At 48.3% G+C, this 17,772-nt stretch overlaps 30 non-coding genes across 30 annotated transcripts; 15 read left to right on the top strand and 15 right to left on the bottom strand.

Annotated features, from left to right (window-relative positions):
- The first annotated feature begins 104 nt into the window (after positions 1 to 104).
- Trnap-ugg (transfer RNA proline (anticodon UGG)) lies at positions 105 to 178 on the top strand. Its single transcript has one exon. It is a non-coding gene; the product is annotated as a tRNA-Pro (tRNA).
- A 505-nt stretch (positions 179 to 683) lies between these two features.
- On the bottom strand, positions 684 to 755 carry Trnaq-uug (transfer RNA glutamine (anticodon UUG)). Its single transcript has one exon. It is a non-coding gene; the product is annotated as a tRNA-Gln (tRNA).
- A 557-nt stretch (positions 756 to 1,312) lies between these two features.
- Positions 1,313 to 1,384, top strand: Trnap-ugg (transfer RNA proline (anticodon UGG)). The gene has a single exon. It is a non-coding gene; the product is annotated as a tRNA-Pro (tRNA).
- Positions 1,385 to 1,891: 507 nt separating this feature from the next.
- On the bottom strand, positions 1,892 to 1,963 carry Trnaq-uug (transfer RNA glutamine (anticodon UUG)). Its single transcript has one exon. It is a non-coding gene; the product is annotated as a tRNA-Gln (tRNA).
- A 557-nt stretch (positions 1,964 to 2,520) lies between these two features.
- Trnap-ugg (transfer RNA proline (anticodon UGG)) lies at positions 2,521 to 2,594 on the top strand. The gene has a single exon. It is a non-coding gene; the product is annotated as a tRNA-Pro (tRNA).
- Positions 2,595 to 3,099: 505 nt separating this feature from the next.
- Positions 3,100 to 3,171, bottom strand: Trnaq-uug (transfer RNA glutamine (anticodon UUG)). The gene has a single exon. It is a non-coding gene; the product is annotated as a tRNA-Gln (tRNA).
- A 556-nt stretch (positions 3,172 to 3,727) lies between these two features.
- Positions 3,728 to 3,799, top strand: Trnap-ugg (transfer RNA proline (anticodon UGG)). Its single transcript has one exon. It is a non-coding gene; the product is annotated as a tRNA-Pro (tRNA).
- A 507-nt stretch (positions 3,800 to 4,306) lies between these two features.
- Positions 4,307 to 4,378, bottom strand: Trnaq-uug (transfer RNA glutamine (anticodon UUG)). The gene has a single exon. It is a non-coding gene; the product is annotated as a tRNA-Gln (tRNA).
- Positions 4,379 to 4,935: 557 nt separating this feature from the next.
- On the top strand, positions 4,936 to 5,009 carry Trnap-ugg (transfer RNA proline (anticodon UGG)). Its single transcript has one exon. It is a non-coding gene; the product is annotated as a tRNA-Pro (tRNA).
- Positions 5,010 to 5,487: 478 nt separating this feature from the next.
- Trnaq-uug (transfer RNA glutamine (anticodon UUG)) lies at positions 5,488 to 5,559 on the bottom strand. Its single transcript has one exon. It is a non-coding gene; the product is annotated as a tRNA-Gln (tRNA).
- Positions 5,560 to 6,116: 557 nt separating this feature from the next.
- Trnap-ugg (transfer RNA proline (anticodon UGG)) lies at positions 6,117 to 6,190 on the top strand. Its single transcript has one exon. It is a non-coding gene; the product is annotated as a tRNA-Pro (tRNA).
- Positions 6,191 to 6,695: 505 nt separating this feature from the next.
- On the bottom strand, positions 6,696 to 6,767 carry Trnaq-uug (transfer RNA glutamine (anticodon UUG)). The gene has a single exon. It is a non-coding gene; the product is annotated as a tRNA-Gln (tRNA).
- A 557-nt stretch (positions 6,768 to 7,324) lies between these two features.
- On the top strand, positions 7,325 to 7,396 carry Trnap-ugg (transfer RNA proline (anticodon UGG)). The gene has a single exon. It is a non-coding gene; the product is annotated as a tRNA-Pro (tRNA).
- A 507-nt stretch (positions 7,397 to 7,903) lies between these two features.
- Trnaq-uug (transfer RNA glutamine (anticodon UUG)) lies at positions 7,904 to 7,975 on the bottom strand. The gene has a single exon. It is a non-coding gene; the product is annotated as a tRNA-Gln (tRNA).
- Positions 7,976 to 8,532: 557 nt separating this feature from the next.
- Positions 8,533 to 8,604, top strand: Trnap-ggg (transfer RNA proline (anticodon GGG)). The gene has a single exon. It is a non-coding gene; the product is annotated as a tRNA-Pro (tRNA).
- A 507-nt stretch (positions 8,605 to 9,111) lies between these two features.
- Positions 9,112 to 9,183, bottom strand: Trnaq-uug (transfer RNA glutamine (anticodon UUG)). Its single transcript has one exon. It is a non-coding gene; the product is annotated as a tRNA-Gln (tRNA).
- Positions 9,184 to 9,740: 557 nt separating this feature from the next.
- Trnap-ugg (transfer RNA proline (anticodon UGG)) lies at positions 9,741 to 9,814 on the top strand. The gene has a single exon. It is a non-coding gene; the product is annotated as a tRNA-Pro (tRNA).
- A 505-nt stretch (positions 9,815 to 10,319) lies between these two features.
- Trnaq-uug (transfer RNA glutamine (anticodon UUG)) lies at positions 10,320 to 10,391 on the bottom strand. The gene has a single exon. It is a non-coding gene; the product is annotated as a tRNA-Gln (tRNA).
- A 557-nt stretch (positions 10,392 to 10,948) lies between these two features.
- On the top strand, positions 10,949 to 11,020 carry Trnap-ugg (transfer RNA proline (anticodon UGG)). The gene has a single exon. It is a non-coding gene; the product is annotated as a tRNA-Pro (tRNA).
- Positions 11,021 to 11,527: 507 nt separating this feature from the next.
- Positions 11,528 to 11,599, bottom strand: Trnaq-uug (transfer RNA glutamine (anticodon UUG)). Its single transcript has one exon. It is a non-coding gene; the product is annotated as a tRNA-Gln (tRNA).
- Positions 11,600 to 12,156: 557 nt separating this feature from the next.
- Positions 12,157 to 12,230, top strand: Trnap-ugg (transfer RNA proline (anticodon UGG)). The gene has a single exon. It is a non-coding gene; the product is annotated as a tRNA-Pro (tRNA).
- A 505-nt stretch (positions 12,231 to 12,735) lies between these two features.
- Positions 12,736 to 12,807, bottom strand: Trnaq-uug (transfer RNA glutamine (anticodon UUG)). The gene has a single exon. It is a non-coding gene; the product is annotated as a tRNA-Gln (tRNA).
- Positions 12,808 to 13,364: 557 nt separating this feature from the next.
- On the top strand, positions 13,365 to 13,436 carry Trnap-ggg (transfer RNA proline (anticodon GGG)). Its single transcript has one exon. It is a non-coding gene; the product is annotated as a tRNA-Pro (tRNA).
- Positions 13,437 to 13,943: 507 nt separating this feature from the next.
- On the bottom strand, positions 13,944 to 14,015 carry Trnaq-uug (transfer RNA glutamine (anticodon UUG)). The gene has a single exon. It is a non-coding gene; the product is annotated as a tRNA-Gln (tRNA).
- A 557-nt stretch (positions 14,016 to 14,572) lies between these two features.
- Positions 14,573 to 14,644, top strand: Trnap-ggg (transfer RNA proline (anticodon GGG)). The gene has a single exon. It is a non-coding gene; the product is annotated as a tRNA-Pro (tRNA).
- Positions 14,645 to 15,151: 507 nt separating this feature from the next.
- On the bottom strand, positions 15,152 to 15,223 carry Trnaq-uug (transfer RNA glutamine (anticodon UUG)). Its single transcript has one exon. It is a non-coding gene; the product is annotated as a tRNA-Gln (tRNA).
- Positions 15,224 to 15,780: 557 nt separating this feature from the next.
- Positions 15,781 to 15,852, top strand: Trnap-ugg (transfer RNA proline (anticodon UGG)). The gene has a single exon. It is a non-coding gene; the product is annotated as a tRNA-Pro (tRNA).
- A 507-nt stretch (positions 15,853 to 16,359) lies between these two features.
- Trnaq-uug (transfer RNA glutamine (anticodon UUG)) lies at positions 16,360 to 16,431 on the bottom strand. Its single transcript has one exon. It is a non-coding gene; the product is annotated as a tRNA-Gln (tRNA).
- Positions 16,432 to 16,988: 557 nt separating this feature from the next.
- Trnap-ugg (transfer RNA proline (anticodon UGG)) lies at positions 16,989 to 17,062 on the top strand. Its single transcript has one exon. It is a non-coding gene; the product is annotated as a tRNA-Pro (tRNA).
- A 505-nt stretch (positions 17,063 to 17,567) lies between these two features.
- Trnaq-uug (transfer RNA glutamine (anticodon UUG)) lies at positions 17,568 to 17,639 on the bottom strand. The gene has a single exon. It is a non-coding gene; the product is annotated as a tRNA-Gln (tRNA).
- Between the last annotated feature and the right edge of the window lie 133 nt (positions 17,640 to 17,772).

The raw sequence follows: 17,772 nt of genomic DNA, 5'->3' as shown, positions 1-17,772 counted from the left end.
AGATTAAGAAACCTCTTTGAGAATATGGTCCAGCTAGGATGCTGCAAGTAGCAAGTGCGGCAAGATCTCAGTAGGTGGCGCGGTGCAGACTTGCTTACTTGTGCCGCCTGTTGGTCTAGGGGTATGATTCCTGCTTTGGGTGCAGGAGGTCCCGGGTTCAAATCCCGGACAGGCCCTACTTTTCACTTTCGCGACAACCCAGCACTACGATAAACTTGCGAGTCTCTGAAAGTAAGCCATGCAGCAGGACAAACTGCATGTCGGGCCACCGGCCCATGAGACTCTCAGGTGCGTCTTATGGAAAGCAATCTACGTGGCAGGATTAAGCCGTCTCCGCTTACTTATATCTATACGTAAAGACTGGCACGTACAACGATTCTATTCGTTCCCCAGGAACTAGTACATCGCATGCAAGTTTGGTAAATGAATGCGCATGCAGCACCCAAAACGGTGAGATGTCTTTCCTGCGGGGAGGAACAGCTGAGGTCGTCTTCTCGCAGTTGAACCCCTTACGTCCCGTTATTAATCCTAGTAGCAAAAGCATAAGCATTTGGAGCGCTCCCCATTCACGTGTGGACTGCTATTAACATTTTGCATTTCATGATCCTAGTTAAATTTCTGCACATACAATTCCAACCACCGGCTCGTACACATTTCTAGAAACAATCGCAAAACACAGCGTCAGGTTCCACCGAGACTCGAACTCGGATCGCTGGATTCAAAGTCCAGAGTGCTAACCATTACACCATGGAACCGGATGCCTGTAGCGCTCTTAAATTCAGTGGTATCATGTAATTAAGCCCATAAGATGCGATATCATTACACGTATGGTCCTCAGGAAGTGTTTGCGTGGCTAATGAAGCAACCAAGTAGGCTGGAAGTGGAAGGAGCACCTTCGAATGTAGCGAGAATTCTTGCCAGTATTCGTACATGAAGTGATGTCGAAGGATCAGGTAATCAAAATCGCGAAACAGCCACTTTCGTATGGCGGATGCTTTGTGCTGGAAGCAGCCTAGCTATGAAAACAGCTATGGACACAGAGTACTGTCGAAAACTGCGTGCAGACACAGAACGCTACGTAGTGGGCGGATTGTTCGTGACACGATAACATTTGCACTACACACGGTCGAAATACTGTCACACAACTCAAGCAGCTCTTTCAGCATTCACATACACTGGTGTTCAGCACAGCGCATGCTGTAGGTGTCAGATTAAGAAACCTCTTTGAGAATATGGTCCAGCTAGGATGCTGCAAGTAGCAAGTGCGGCAAGATCTCAGTAGGTGGCGGGGTGCAGACTTGCTTACTTGTGCGGCCTGTTGGTCTAGGGGTATGATTCCTGCTTTGGGTGCAGGAGGTCCCGGGTTCAAATCCCGGACAGGCCCTACTTTTCACTTTCGCGACAACCCAGCACTACGATAAACTTGCGAGTCTCTGAAAGTAAGCCATGCAGCAGGACAAACTGCATGTCGGGCCACCGGCCCATGAGACTCTCAGGTGCGTCTTATGGAAAGCAATCTACGTGGCAGGATTAGGCCGTCTCCGCTTACTTATATCTATACGTAAAGACTGGCACGTACAACGATTCTATTCGTTCCCCAGGAACTAGTACATCGCATGCAAGTTTGGTAAATGAATGCGCATGCAGCACCCAAAACGGTGAGATGTCTTTCCTGCGGGGAGGAACAGCTGAGGTCGTCTTCTCGCAGTTGAACCCCTTACGTCCCGTTATTAATCCTAGTAGCAAAAGCATAAGCATTTGGAGCGCTCCCCATTCACGTGTGGGCTGCTATTAACATTTTGCATTTCATGATCCTAGTTAAATTTCTGCACATACAATTCCAACCACCGGCTCGTACACATTTCTAGAAACAATCGCAAAACACAGCGTCAGGTTCCACCGAGACTCGAACTCGGATCGCTGGATTCAAAGTCCAGAGTGCTAACCATTACACCATGGAACCGGATGCCTGTAGCGCTCTTAAATTCAGTGGTATCATGTAATTAAGCCCATAAGATGCGATGTCATTACACGTATGGTCCTCAGGAAGTGTTTGCGTGGCTAATGAAGCAACCAAGTAGGCTGGAAGTGGAAGGAGCACCTTCGAATGTAGCGAGAATTCTTGCCAGTATTCGTACATGAAGTGATGTCGAAGGATCAGGTAATCAAAATCGCGAAACAGCCACTTTCGTATGGCGGATGCTTTGTGCTGGAAGCAGCCTAGCTATGAAAACAGCTATGGACACAGAGTACTGTCGAAAACTGCGTGCAGACACAGAACGCTACGTAGTGGGCGGATTGTTCGTGACACGATAACATTTGCACTACACACGGTCGAAATACTGTCACACAACTCAAGCAGCTCTTTCAGCATTCACATACACTGGTGTTCAGCACAGCGCATGTTGTAGGTGTCAGATTAAGAAACCTCTTTGAGAATATGGTCCAGCTAGGATGCTGCAAGTAGCAAGTGCGGCAAGATCTCAGTAGGTGGCGCGGTGCAGACTTGCTTACTTGTGCCGCCTGTTGGTCTAGGGGTATGATTCCTGCTTTGGGTGCAGGAGGTCCCGGGTTCAAATCCCGGACAGGCCCTACTTTTCACTTTCGCGACAACCCAGCACTACAATAAACTTGCGAGTCTCTGAAAGTAAGCCATGCAGCAGGACAAACTGCATGTCGGGCCACCGGCCCATGAGACTCTCAGGTGCGTCTTATGGAAAGCAATCTACGTGGCAGGATTAAGCCGTCTCCGCTTACTTATATCTATACGTAAAGACTGGCACGTACAACGATTCTATTCGTTCCCCAGGAACTAGTACATCGCATGAAAGTTTGGTAAATGAATGCGCATGCAGCACCCAAAACGGTGAGATGTCTTTCCTGCGGGGAGGAACAGCTGAGGTCGTCTTCTCGCAGTTGAACCCCTTACGTCCCGTTATTAATCCTAGTAGCAAAAGCATAAGCATTTGGAGCGCTCCCCATTCACGTGTGGACTGCTATTAACATTTTGCATTTCATGATCCTAGTTAAATTTCTGCACATACAATTCCAACCACCGGCTCGTACACATTTCTAGAAACGATCGCAAAACACAGCGTCAGGTTCCACCGAGACTCGAACTCGGATCGCTGGATTCAAAGTCCAGAGTGCTAACCATTACACCATGGAACCGGATGCCTGTAGCGCTCTTAAATTCAGTGGTATCATGTAATTAAGCCCATAAGATGCGATGTCATTACACGTATGGTCCTCAGGAAGTGTTTGCGTGGCTAATGAAGCAACCAAGTAGGCTGGAAGTGGAAGGAGCACCTTCGAATGTAGCGAGAATTCTTGCCAGTATTCGTACATGAAGTGATGTCGAAGGATCAGGTAATCAAAATCGCGAAACAGCCACTTTCGTATGGCGGATGCTTTGTGCTGGAAGCAGCCTAGCTATGAAAACAGCTATGGACACAGAGTACTGTCGAAAACTGCGTGCAGACACAGAACGCTACGTAGTGGGCGGATTGTTCGTGACACGATAACATTTGCACTACACACGGTCGAAATACTGTCACACAACTCAAGCAGCTCTTTCAGCATTCACATACACTGGTGTTCAGCACAGCGCATGTTGTAGGTGTCAGATTAAGAAACCTCTTTGAGAATATGGTCCAGCTAGGATGCTGCAAGTAGCAAGTGCGGCAAGATCTCAGTAGGTGGCGGGGTGCAGACTTGCTTACTTGGCGGCCTGTTGGTCTAGGGGTATGATTCCTGCTTTGGGTGCAGGAGGTCCCGGATTCAAATCCCGGACAGGCCCTACTTTTCACTTTCGCGACAATCCAGCACTACGATAAACTTGCGAGTCTCTGAAAGTAAGCCATGCAGCAGGAGAAACTGCATGTCGGGCCACCGGCCCATGAGACTCTCAGGTGCGTCTTATGGAAAGCAATCTACGTGGCAGGATTAAGCCGTCTCCGCTTACTTATATCTATACGTAAAGACTGGCACGTACAACGATTCTATTCGTTCCCCAGGAACTAGTACATCGCATGCAAGTTTGGTAAATGAATGCGCATGCAGCACCCAAAACGGTGAGATGTCTTTCCTGCGGGGAGGAACAGCTGAGGTCGTCTTCTCGCAGTTGAACCCCTTACGTCCCGTTATTAATCCTAGTAGCAAAAGCATAAGCATTTGGAGCGCTCCCCATTCACGTGTGGACTGCTATTAACATTTTGCATTTCATGATCCTAGTTAAATTTCTGCACATACAATTCCAACCACCGGCTCGTACACATTTCTAGAAACGATCGCAAAACACAGCGTCAGGTTCCACCGAGACTCGAACTCGGATCGCTGGATTCAAAGCCCAGAGTGCTAACCATTACACCATGGAACCTGATGCCTGTAGCGCTCTTAAATTCAGTGGTATCATGTAATTAAGCCCATAAGATGCGATGTCATTACACGTATGGTCCTCAGGAAGTGTTTGCGTGGCTAATGAAGCAACCAAGTAGGCTGGAAGTGGAAGGAGCACCTTCGAATGTAGCGAGAATTCTTGCCAGTATTCGTACATGAAGTGATGTCGAAGGATCAGGTAATCAAAATCGCGAAACAGCCACTTTCGTATGGCGGATGCTTTGTGCTGGAAGCAGCCTAGCTATGAAAACAGCTATGGACACAGAGTACTGTCGAAAACTGCGTGCTGACACAGAACGCTACGTAGTGGGCGGATTGTTCGTGACACGATAACATTTGCACTACACACGGTCGAAATACTGTCACACAACTCAAGCAGCTCTTTCAGCATTCACATACACTGGTGTTCAGCACAGCGCATGTTGTAGGTGTCAGATTAAGAAACCTCTTTGAGAATATGGTCCAGCTAGGATGCTGCAAGTAGCAAGTGCGGCAAGATCTCAGTAGGTGGCGCGGTGCAGACTTGCTTACTTGTGCCGCCTGTTGGTCTAGGGGTATGATTCCTGCTTTGGGTGCAGGAGGTCCCGGGTTCAAATCCCGGACAGGCCCTACTTTTCACTTTCGCGACAACCCAGCACTACGATAAACTTGCGAGTCTCTGAAAGTAAGCCATGCAGCAGGACAAACTGCATGTCGGGCCACCGGCCCATGAGACTCTCAGGTGCGTCTTATGGAAAGCAATCTACGTGGCAGGATTAAGCCGTCTCCGCTTACTTATATCTATACGTAAAGACTGGCACGTACAACGATTCTATTCGTTCCCCAGGAACTAGTACATCGCATGAAAGTTTGGTAAATGAATGCGCATGCAGCACCCAAAACGGTGAGATGTCTTTCCTGCGGGGAGGAACAGCTGAGGTCGTCTTCTCGCAGTTGAACCCCTTACGTCCCGTTATTAATCCTAGTAGCAAAAGCATAAGCATTTGGAGCGCTCCCCATTCACGTGTGGACTGCTATTAACATTTTGCACATACAATTCCAACCACCGGCTCGTACACATTTCTAGAAACGATCGCAAAACACAGCGACAGGTTCCACCGAGACTCGAACTCGGATCGCTGGATTCAAAGTCCAGAGTGCTAACCATTACACCATGGAACCGGATGCCTGTAGCGCTCTTAAATTCAGTGGTATCATGTAATTAAGCCCATAAGATGCGATGTCATTACACGTATGGTCCTCAGGAAGTGTTTGCGTGGCTAATGAAGCAACCAAGTAGGCTGGAAGTGGAAGGAGCACCTTCGAATGTAGCGAGAATTCTTGCCAGTATTCGTACATGAAGTGATGTCGAAGGATCAGGTAATCAAAATCGCGAAACAGCCACTTTCGTATGGCGGATGCTTTGTGCTGGAAGCAGCCTAGCTATGAAAACAGCTATGGACACAGAGTACTGTCGAAAACTGCGTGCAGACACAGAACGCTACGTAGTGGGCGGATTGTTCGTGACACGATAACATTTGCACTACACACGGTCGAAATACTGTCACACAACTCAAGCAGCTCTTTCAGCATTCACATACACTGGTGTTCAGCACAGCGCATGTTGTAGGTGTCAGATTAAGAAACCTCTTTGAGAATATGGTCCAGCTAGGATGCTGCAAGTAGCAAGTGCGGCAAGATCTCAGTAGGTGGCGCGGTGCAGACTTGCTTACTTGTGCCGCCTGTTGGTCTAGGGGTATGATTCCTGCTTTGGGTGCAGGAGGTCCCGGGTTCAAATCCCGGACAGGCCCTACTTTTCACTTTCGCGACAACCCAGCACTACGATAAACTTGCGAGTCTCTGAAAGTAAGCCATGCAGCAGGACAAACTGCATGTCGGGCCACCGGCCCATGAGACTCTCAGGTGCGTCTTATGGAAAGCAATCTACGTGGCAGGATTAAGCCGTCTCCGCTTACTTATATCTATACGTAAAGACTGGCACGTACAACGATTCTATTCGTTCCCCAGGAACTAGTACATCGCATGCAAGTTTGGTAAATGAATGCGCATGCAGCACCCAAAACGGTGAGATGTCTTTCCTGCGGGGAGGAACAGCTGAGGTCGTCTTCTCGCAGTTGAACCCCTTACGTCCCGTTATTAATCCTAGTAGCAAAAGCATAAGCATTTGGAGCGCTCCCCATTCACGTGTGGACTGCTATTAACATTTTGCATTTCATGATCCTAGTTAAATTTCTGCACATACAATTCCAACCACCGGCTCGTACACATTTCTAGAAACAATCGCAAAACACAGCGTCAGGTTCCACCGAGACTCGAACTCGGATCGCTGGATTCAAAGTCCAGAGTGCTAACCATTACACCATGGAACCGGATGCCTGTAGCGCTCTTAAATTCAGTGGTATCATGTAATTAAGCCCATAAGATGCGATATCATTACACGTATGGTCCTCAGGAAGTGTTTGCGTGGCTAATGAAGCAACCAAGTAGGCTGGAAGTGGAAGGAGCACCTTCGAATGTAGCGAGAATTCTTGCCAGTATTCGTACATGAAGTGATGTCGAAGGATCAGGTAATCAAAATCGCGAAACAGCCACTTTCGTATGGCGGATGCTTTGTGCTGGAAGCAGCCTAGCTATGAAAACAGCTATGGACACAGAGTACTGTCGAAAACTGCGTGCAGACACAGAACGCTACGTAGTGGGCGGATTGTTCGTGACACGATAACATTTGCACTACACACGGTCGAAATACTGTCACACAACTCAAGCAGCTCTTTCAGCATTCACATACACTGGTGTTCAGCACAGCGCATGCTGTAGGTGTCAGATTAAGAAACCTCTTTGAGAATATGGTCCAGCTAGGATGCTGCAAGTAGCAAGTGCGGCAAGATCTCAGTAGGTGGCGGGGTGCAGACTTGCTTACTTGTGCGGCCTGTTGGTCTAGGGGTATGATTCCTGCTTTGGGTGCAGGAGGTCCCGGGTTCAAATCCCGGACAGGCCCTACTTTTCACTTTCGCGACAACCCAGCACTACGATAAACTTGCGAGTCTCTGAAAGTAAGCCATGCAGCAGGACAAACTGCATGTCGGGCCACCGGCCCATGAGACTCTCAGGTGCGTCTTATGGAAAGCAATCTACGTGGCAGGATTAGGCCGTCTCCGCTTACTTATATCTATACGTAAAGACTGGCACGTACAACGATTCTATTCGTTCCCCAGGAACTAGTACATCGCATGCAAGTTTGGTAAATGAATGCGCATGCAGCACCCAAAACGGTGAGATGTCTTTCCTGCGGGGAGGAACAGCTGAGGTCGTCTTCTCGCAGTTGAACCCCTTACGTCCCGTTATTAATCCTAGTAGCAAAAGCATAAGCATTTGGAGCGCTCCCCATTCACGTGTGGGCTGCTATTAACATTTTGCATTTCATGATCCTAGTTAAATTTCTGCACATACAATTCCAACCACCGGCTCGTACACATTTCTAGAAACAATCGCAAAACACAGCGTCAGGTTCCACCGAGACTCGAACTCGGATCGCTGGATTCAAAGTCCAGAGTGCTAACCATTACACCATGGAACCGGATGCCTGTAGCGCTCTTAAATTCAGTGGTATCATGTAATTAAGCCCATAAGATGCGATGTCATTACACGTATGGTCCTCAGGAAGTGTTTGCGTGGCTAATGAAGCAACCAAGTAGGCTGGAAGTGGAAGGAGCACCTTCGAATGTAGCGAGAATTCTTGCCAGTATTCGTACATGAAGTGATGTCGAAGGATCAGGTAATCAAAATCGCGAAACAGCCACTTTCGTATGGCGGATGCTTTGTGCTGGAAGCAGCCTAGCTATGAAAACAGCTATGGACACAGAGTACTGTCGAAAACTGCGTGCAGACACAGAACGCTACGTAGTGGGCGGATTGTTCGTGACACGATAACATTTGCACTACACACGGTCGAAATACTGTCACACAACTCAAGCAGCTCTTTCAGCATTCACATACACTGGTGTTCAGCACAGCGCATGCTGTAGGTGTCAGATTAAGAAACCTCTTTGAGAATATGGTCCAGCTAGGATGCTGCAAGTAGCAAGTGCGGCAAGATCTCAGTAGGTGGCGGGGTGCAGACTTGCTTACTTGTGCGGCCTGTTGGTCTAGGGGTATGATTCCTGCTTGGGGTGCAGGAGGTCCCGGGTTCAAATCCCGGACAGGCCCTACTTTTCACTTTCGCGACAACCCAGCACTACGATAAACTTGCGAGTCTCTGAAAGTAAGCCATGCAGCAGGACAAACTGCATGTCGGGCCACCGGCCCATGAGACTCTCAGGTGCGTCTTATGGAAAGCAATCTACGTGGCAGGATTAAGCCGTCTCCGCTTACTTATATCTATACGTAAAGACTGGCACGTACAACGATTCTATTCGTTCCCCAGGAACTAATACATCGCATGCAAGTTTGGTAAATGCATGCGCATGCAGCACCCAAAACGGTGAGATGTCTTTCCTGCGGGGAGGAACAGCTGAGGTCGTCTTCTCGCAGTTGAACCCCTTACGTCCCGTTATTAATCCTAGTAGCAAAAGCATAAGCATTTGGAGCGCTCCCCATTCACGTGTGGACTGCTATTAACATTTTGCATTTCATGATCCTAGTTAAATTTCTGCATATACAATTCCAACCACCGGCTCGTACACATTTCTAGAAACGATCGCAAAACACAGCGTCAGGTTCCACCGAGACTCGCACTCGGATCGCTGGATCCAAAGTCCAGAGCGCTAACCATTACACCATGGAACCGAATGCCTGTAGCGCTCTTAAATTCAGTGGTATCATGTAATTAAGCCCATAAGATGCGATGTCATTACACGTATGGTCCTCAGGAAGTGTTTGCGTGGCTAATGAAGCAACGAAGTAGGCAGGAAGTGGAAGGAGCACCTTCGAATGTAGCGAGAATTCTTGCCAGTATTCGTACATGAAGTGATGTCGAAGGATCAGGTAATCAAAATCGCGAAACAGCCACTTTCGTATGGCGGATGCTTTGTGCTGGAAGCAGCCTAGCTATGAAAACAGCTATGGACACAGAGTACTGTCGAAAACTGCGTGCTGACACAGAACGCTACGTAGTGGGCGGATTGTTCGTGACACGATAACATTTGCACTACACACGGTCGAAATACTGTCACACAACTCAAGCAGCTCTTTCAGCATTCACATACACTGGTGTTCAGCACAGCGCATGTTGTAGGTGTCAGATTAAGAAACCTCTTTGAGAATATGGTCCAGCTAGGATGCTGCAAGTAGCAAGTGCGGCAAGATCACAGTAGGTGGCGCGGTGCAGACTTGCTTACTTGTGCCGCCTGTTGGTCTAGGGGTATGATTCCTGCTTTGGGTGCAGGAGGTCCCGGGTTCAAATCCCGGACAGGCCCTACTTTTCACTTTCGCGACAACCCAGCACTACGATAAACTTGCGAGTCTCTGAAAGTAAGCCATGCAGCAGGACAAACTGCATGTCGGGCCACCGGCCCATGAGACTCTCAGGTGCGTCTTATGGAAAGCAATCTACGTGGCAGGATTAAGCCCTCTCCGCTTACTTATATCTATACGTAAAGACTGGCACGTACAACGATTCTATTCGTTCCCCAGGAACTAGTACATCGCATGCAAGTTTGGTAAATGCATGCGCATGCAGCACCCAAAACGGTGAGATGTCTTTCCTGCGGGGAGGAACAGCTGAGGTCGTCTTCTCACAGTTGAACCCCTTACGTCCCGTTATTAATCCTAGTAGCAAAAGCATAAGCATTTGGAGCGCTCCCCATTCACGTGTGGACTGCTATTAACATTTTGCATTTCATGATCCTAGTTAAATTTCTGCATATACAATTCCAACCACCGGCTCGTACACATTTCTAGAAACGATCGCAAAACACAGCGTCAGGTTCCACCGACACTCGAACTCGGATCGCTGGATTCAAAGTCCAGAGTGCTAACCATTACACCATGGAACCGGATGCCTGTAGCGCTCTTAAATTCAGTGGTATCATGTAATTAAGCCCATAAGATGCGATGTCATTACACGTATGGTCCTCAGGAAGTGTTTGCGTGGCTAATGAAGCAACCAAGTAGGCTGGAAGTGGAAGGAGCACCTTCGAATGTAGCGAGAATTCTTGCCAGTATTCGTACATGAAGTGATGTCGAAGGATCAGGTAATCAAAATCGCGAAACAGCCACTTTCGTATGGCGGATGCTTTGTGCTGGAAGCAGCCTAGCTATGAAAACAGCTATGGACACAGAGTACTGTCGAAAACTGCGTGCAGACACAGAACGCTACGTAGTGGGCGGATTGTTCGTGACACGATAACATTTGCACTACACACGGTCGAAATACTGTCACACAACTCAAGCAGCTCTTTCAGCATTCACATACACTGGTGTTCAGCACAGCGCATGCTGTAGGTGTCAGATTAAGAAACCTGTTTGAGAATATGGTCCAGCTAGGATGCTGCAAGTAGCAAGTGCGGCAAGATCTCAGTAGGTGGCGGGGTGCAGACTTGCTTAATTGTGCGGCCTGTTGGTCTAGGGGTATGATTCCTGCTTTGGGTGCAGGAGGTCCCGGGTTCAAATCCCCGACAGGCCCTACTTTTCACTTTCGCGACAACCCAGCACTACGATAAACTTGCGAGTCTCTGAAAGTAAGCCATGCAGCAGGACAAACTGCATGTCGGGCCACCGGCCCATGAGACTCTCAGGTGCGTCTTATGGAAAGCAATCTACGTGGCAGGATTAAGCCGTCTCCGCTTACTTATATCTATACGTAAAGACTGGCACGTACAACGATTCTATTCGTTCCCCAGGAACTAGTACATCGCATGCAAGTTTGGTAAATGCATGCGCATGCAGCACCCAAAACGGTGAGATGTCTTTCCTGCGGGGAGGAACAGCTGAGGTCGTCTTCTCGCAGTTGAACCCCTTACGTCCCGTTATTAATCCTAGTAGCAAAAGCATAAGCATTTGGAGCGCTCCCCATTCACGTGTGGACTGCTATTAACATTTTGCATTTCATGATCCTAGTTAAATTTCTGCATATACAATTCCAACCACCGGCTCGTACACATTTCTAGAAACGATCGCAAAACACAGCGTCAGGTTCCACCGAGACTCGCACTCGGATCGCTGGATTCAAAGTCCAGAGCGCTAACCATTACACCATGGAACCGAATGCCTGTAGCGCTCTTAAATTCAGTGGTATCATGTAATTAAGCCCATAAGATGCGATGTCATTACACGTATGGTCCTCAGGAAGTGTTTGCGTGGCTAATGAAGCAACCAAGTAGGCAGGAAGTGGAAGGAGCACCTTCGAATGTAGCGAGAATTCTTGCCAGTATTCGTACATGAAGTGATGTCGAAGGATCAGGTAATCAAAATCGCGAAACAGCCACTTTCGTATGGCGGATGCTTTGTGCTGGAAGCAGCCTAGCTATGAAAACAGCTATGGACACAGAGTACTGTCGAAAACTGCGTGCTGACACAGAACGCTACGTAGTGGGCGGATTGTTCGTGACACGATAACATTTGCACTACACACGGTCGAAATACTGTCACACAACTCAAGCAGCTCTTTCAGCATTCACATACACTGGTGTTCAGCACAGCGCATGTTGTAGGTGTCAGATTAAGAAACCTCTTTGAGAATATGGTCCAGCTAGGATGCTGCAAGTAGCAAGTGCGGCAAGATCTCAGTAGGTGGCGCGGTGCAGACTTGCTTACTTGTGCCGCCTGTTGGTCTAGGGGTATGATTCCTGCTTTGGGTGCAGGAGGTCCCGGGTTCAAATCCCGGACAGGCCCTACTTTTCACTTTCGCGACAACCCAGCACTACGATAAACATGCGAGTCTCTGAAAGTAAGCCATGCAGCAGGACAAACTGCATGTCGGGCCACCGGCCCATGAGACTCTCAGGTGCGTCTTATGGAAAGCAATCTACGTGGCAGGATTAAGCCGTCTCCGCTTACTTATATCTATACGTAAAGACTGGCACGTACAACGATTCTATTCGTTCCCCAGGAACTAGTACATCGCATGCAAGTTTGGTAAATGCATGCGCATGCAGCACCCAAAACGGTGAGATGTCTTTCCTGCGGGGAGGAACAGCTGAGGTCGTCTTCTCGCAGTTGAACCCCTTACGTCCCGTTATTAATCCTAGTAGCAAAAGCATAAGCATTTGGAGCGCTCCCCATTCACGTGTGGACTGCTATTAACATTTTGCATTTCATGATCCTAGTTAAATTTCTGCACATACAATTCCAACCACCGGCTCGTACACATTTCTAGAAACAATCGCAAAACACAGCGTCAGGTTCCACCGAGACTCGAACTCGGATCGCTGGATTCAAAGTCCAGAGTGCTAACCATTACACCATGGAACCGGATGCCTGTAGCGCTCTTAAATTCAGTGGTATCATGTAATTAAGCCCATAAGATGCGATGTCATTACACGTATGGTCCTCAGGAAGTGTTTGCGTGGCTAATGAAGCAACCAAGTAGGCTGGAAGTGGAAGGAGCACCTTCGAATGTAGCGAGAATTCTTGCCAGTATTCGTACATGAAGTGATGTCGAAGGATCAGGTAATCAAAATCGCGAAACAGCCACTTTCGTATGGCGGATGCTTTGTGCTGGAAGCAGCCTAGCTATGAAAACAGCTATGGACACAGAGTACTGTCGAAAACTGCGTGCAGACACAGAACGCTACGTAGTGGGCGGATTGTTCGTGACACGATAACATTTGCACTACACACGGTCGAAATACTGTCACACAACTCAAGCAGCTCTTTCAGCATTCACATACACTGGTGTTCAGCACAGCGCATGCTGTAGGTGTCAGATTAAGAAACCTCTTTGAGAATATGGTCCAGCTAGGATGCTGCAAGTAGCAAGTGCGGCAAGATCTCAGTAGGTGGCGGGGTGCAGACTTGCTTACTTGTGCGGCCTGTTGGTCTAGGGGTATGATTCCTGCTTGGGGTGCAGGAGGTCCCGGGTTCAAATCCCGGACAGGCCCTACTTTTCACTTTCGCGACAACCCAGCACTACGATAAACTTGCGAGTCTCTGAAAGTAAGCCATGCAGCAGGACAAACTGCATGTCGGGCCACCGGCCCATGAGACTCTCAGGTGCGTCTTATGGAAAGCAATCTACGTGGCAGGATTAAGCCGTCTCCGCTTACTTATATCTATACGTAAAGACTGGCACGTACAACGATTCTATTCGTTCCCCAGGAACTAATACATCGCATGCAAGTTTGGTAAATGCATGCGCATGCAGCACCCAAAACGGTGAGATGTCTTTCCTGCGGGGAGGAACAGCTGAGGTCGTCTTCTCACAGTTGAACCCCTTACGTCCCGTTATTAATCCTAGTAGCAAAAGCATAAGCATTTGGAGCGCTCCCCATTCACGTGTGGACTGCTATTAACATTTTGCATTTCATGATCCTAGTTAAATTTCTGCATATACAATTCCAACCACCGGCTCGTACACATTTCTAGAAACGATCGCAAAACACAGCGTCAGGTTCCACCGAGACTCGAACTCGGATCGCTGGATTCAAAGTCCAGAGTGCTAACCATTACACCATGGAACCGGATGCCTGTAGCGCTCTTAAATTCAGTGGTATCATGTAATTAAGCCCATAAGATGCGATGTCATTACACGTATGGTCCTCAGGAAGTGTTTGCGTGGCTAATGAAGCAACCAAGTAGGCTGGAAGTGGAAGGAGCACCTTCGAATGTAGCGAGAATTCTTGCCAGTATTCGTACATGAAGTGATGTCGAAGGATCAGGTAATCAAAATCGCGAAACAGCCACTTTCGTATGGCGGATGCTTTGTGCTGGAAGCAGCCTAGCTATGAAAACAGCTATGGACACAGAGTACTGTCGAAAACTGCGTGCAGACACAGAACGCTACGTAGTGGGCGGATTGTTCGTGACACGATAACATTTGCACTACACACGGTCGAAATACTGTCACACAACTCAAGCAGCTCTTTCAGCATTCACATACACTGGTGTTCAGCACAGCGCATGCTGTAGGTGTCAGATTAAGAAACCTCTTTGAGAATATGGTCCAGCTAGGATGCTGCAAGTAGCAAGTGCGGCAAGATCTCAGTAGGTGGCGGGGTGCAGACTTGCTTACTTGTGCGGCCTGTTGGTCTAGGGGTATGATTCCTGCTTGGGGTGCAGGAGGTCCCGGGTTCAAATCCCGGACAGGCCCTACTTTTCACTTTCGCGACAACCCAGCACTACGATAAACTTGCGAGTCTCTGAAAGTAAGCCATGCAGCAGGACAAACTGCATGTCGGGCCACCGGCCCATGAGACTCTCAGGTGCGTCTTATGGAAAGCAATCTACGTGGCAGGATTAAGCCGTCTCCGCTTACTTATATCTATACGTAAAGACTGGCACGTACAACGATTCTATTCGTTCCCCAGGAACTAATACATCGCATGCAAGTTTGGTAAATGCATGCGCATGCAGCACCCAAAACGGTGAGATGTCTTTCCTGCGGGGAGGAACAGCTGAGGTCGTCTTCTCACAGTTGAACCCCTTACGTCCCGTTATTAATCCTAGTAGCAAAAGCATAAGCATTTGGAGCGCTCCCCATTCACGTGTGGACTGCTATTAACATTTTGCATTTCATGATCCTAGTTAAATTTCTGCATATACAATTCCAACCACCGGCTCGTACACATTTCTAGAAACGATCGCAAAACACAGCGTCAGGTTCCACCGACACTCGAACTCGGATCGCTGGATTCAAAGTCCAGAGTGCTAACCATTACACCATGGAACCGGATGCCTGTAGCGCTCTTAAATTCAGTGGTATCATGTAATTAAGCCCATAAGATGCGATGTCATTACACGTATGGTCCTCAGGAAGTGTTTGCGTGGCTAATGAAGCAACCAAGTAGGCTGGAAGTGGAAGGAGCACCTTCGAATGTAGCGAGAATTCTTGCCAGTATTCGTACATGAAGTGATGTCGAAGGATCAGGTAATCAAAATCGCGAAACAGCCACTTTCGTATGGCGGATGCTTTGTGCTGGAAGCAGCCTAGCTATGAAAACAGCTATGGACACAGAGTACTGTCGAAAACTGCGTGCAGACACAGAACGCTACGTAGTGGGCGGATTGTTCGTGACACGATAACATTTGCACTACACACGGTCGAAATACTGTCACACAACTCAAGCAGCTCTTTCAGCATTCACATACACTGGTGTTCAGCACAGCGCATGCTGTAGGTGTCAGATTAAGAAACCTGTTTGAGAATATGGTCCAGCTAGGATGCTGCAAGTAGCAAGTGCGGCAAGATCTCAGTAGGTGGCGGGGTGCAGACTTGCTTAATTGTGCGGCCTGTTGGTCTAGGGGTATGATTCCTGCTTTGGGTGCAGGAGGTCCCGGGTTCAAATCCCCGACAGGCCCTACTTTTCACTTTCGCGACAACCCAGCACTACGATAAACTTGCGAGTCTCTGAAAGTAAGCCATGCAGCAGGACAAACTGCATGTCGGGCCACCGGCCCATGAGACTCTCAGGTGCGTCTTATGGAAAGCAATCTACGTGGCAGGATTAAGCCGTCTCCGCTTACTTATATCTATACGTAAAGACTGGCACGTACAACGATTCTATTCGTTCCCCAGGAACTAGTACATCGCATGCAAGTTTGGTAAATGCATGCGCATGCAGCACCCAAAACGGTGAGATGTCTTTCCTGCGGGGAGGAACAGCTGAGGTCGTCTTCTCGCAGTTGAACCCCTTACGTCCCGTTATTAATCCTAGTAGCAAAAGCATAAGCATTTGGAGCGCTCCCCATTCACGTGTGGACTGCTATTAACATTTTGCATTTCATGATCCTAGTTAAATTTCTGCATATACAATTCCAACCACCGGCTCGTACACATTTCTAGAAACGATCGCAAAACACAGCGTCAGGTTCCACCGAGACTCGCACTCGGATCGCTGGATTCAAAGTCCAGAGCGCTAACCATTACACCATGGAACCGAATGCCTGTAGCGCTCTTAAATTCAGTGGTATCATGTAATTAAGCCCATAAGATGCGATGTCATTACACGTATGGTCCTCAGGAAGTGTTTGCGTGGCTAATGAAGCAACCAAGTAGGCAGGAAGTGGAAGGAGCACCTTCGAATGTAGCGAGAATTCTTGCCAGTATTCGTACATGAAGTGATGTCGAAGGATCAGGTAATCAAAATCGCGAAACAGCCACTTTCGTATGGCGGATGCTTTGTGCTGGAAGCAGCCTAGCTATGAAAACAGCTATGGACACAGAGTACTGTCGAAAACTGCGTGCTGACACAGAACGCTACGTAGTGGGCGGATTGTTCGTGACACGATAACATTTGCACTACACACGGTCGAAATACTGTCACACAACTCAAGCAGCTCTTTCAGCATTCACATACACTGGTGTTCAGCACAGCGCATGTTGTAGGTGTCAGATTAAGAAACCTCTTTGAGAATATGGTCCAGCTAGGATGCTGCAAGTAGCAAGTGCGGCAAGATCTCAGTAGGTGGCGCGGTGCAGACTTGCTTACTTGTGCCGCCTGTTGGTCTAGGGGTATGATTCCTGCTTTGGGTGCAGGAGGTCCCGGGTTCAAATCCCGGACAGGCCCTACTTTTCACTTTCGCGACAACCCAGCACTACGATAAACATGCGAGTCTCTGAAAGTAAGCCATGCAGCAGGACAAACTGCATGTCGGGCCACCGGCCCATGAGACTCTCAGGTGCGTCTTATGGAAAGCAATCTACGTGGCAGGATTAAGCCGTCTCCGCTTACTTATATCTATACGTAAAGACTGGCACGTACAACGATTCTATTCGTTCCCCAGGAACTAGTACATCGCATGCAAGTTTGGTAAATGCATGCGCATGCAGCACCCAAAACGGTGAGATGTCTTTCCTGCGGGGAGGAACAGCTGAGGTCGTCTTCTCGCAGTTGAACCCCTTACGTCCCGTTATTAATCCTAGTAGCAAAAGCATAAGCATTTGGAGCGCTCCCCATTCACGTGTGGACTGCTATTAACATTTTGCATTTCATGATCCTAGTTAAATTTCTGCACATACAATTCCAACCACCGGCTCGTACACATTTCTAGAAACAATCGCAAAACACAGCGTCAGGTTCCACCGAGACTCGAACTCGGATCGCTGGATTCAAAGTCCAGAGTGCTAACCATTACACCATGGAACCGGATGCCTGTAGCGCTCTTAAATTCAGTGGTATCATGTAATTAAGCCCATAAGATGCGATGTCATTACACGTATGGTCCTCAGGAAGTGTTTGCGTGGCTAATGAAGCAACCAAGTAGGCTGGAAGTGGAAGG

The sequence above is a fragment of the Schistocerca serialis genome, chromosome 2, assembly GCF_023864345.2.
Source record: "Schistocerca serialis cubense isolate TAMUIC-IGC-003099 chromosome 2, iqSchSeri2.2, whole genome shotgun sequence".
NCBI classification, from domain to species: Eukaryota; Metazoa; Arthropoda; class Insecta; order Orthoptera; family Acrididae; genus Schistocerca; species Schistocerca serialis.
Note: the sequence above shows the minus strand (reverse complement) of the source record. Positions and strands in the feature narration are given on the sequence as shown.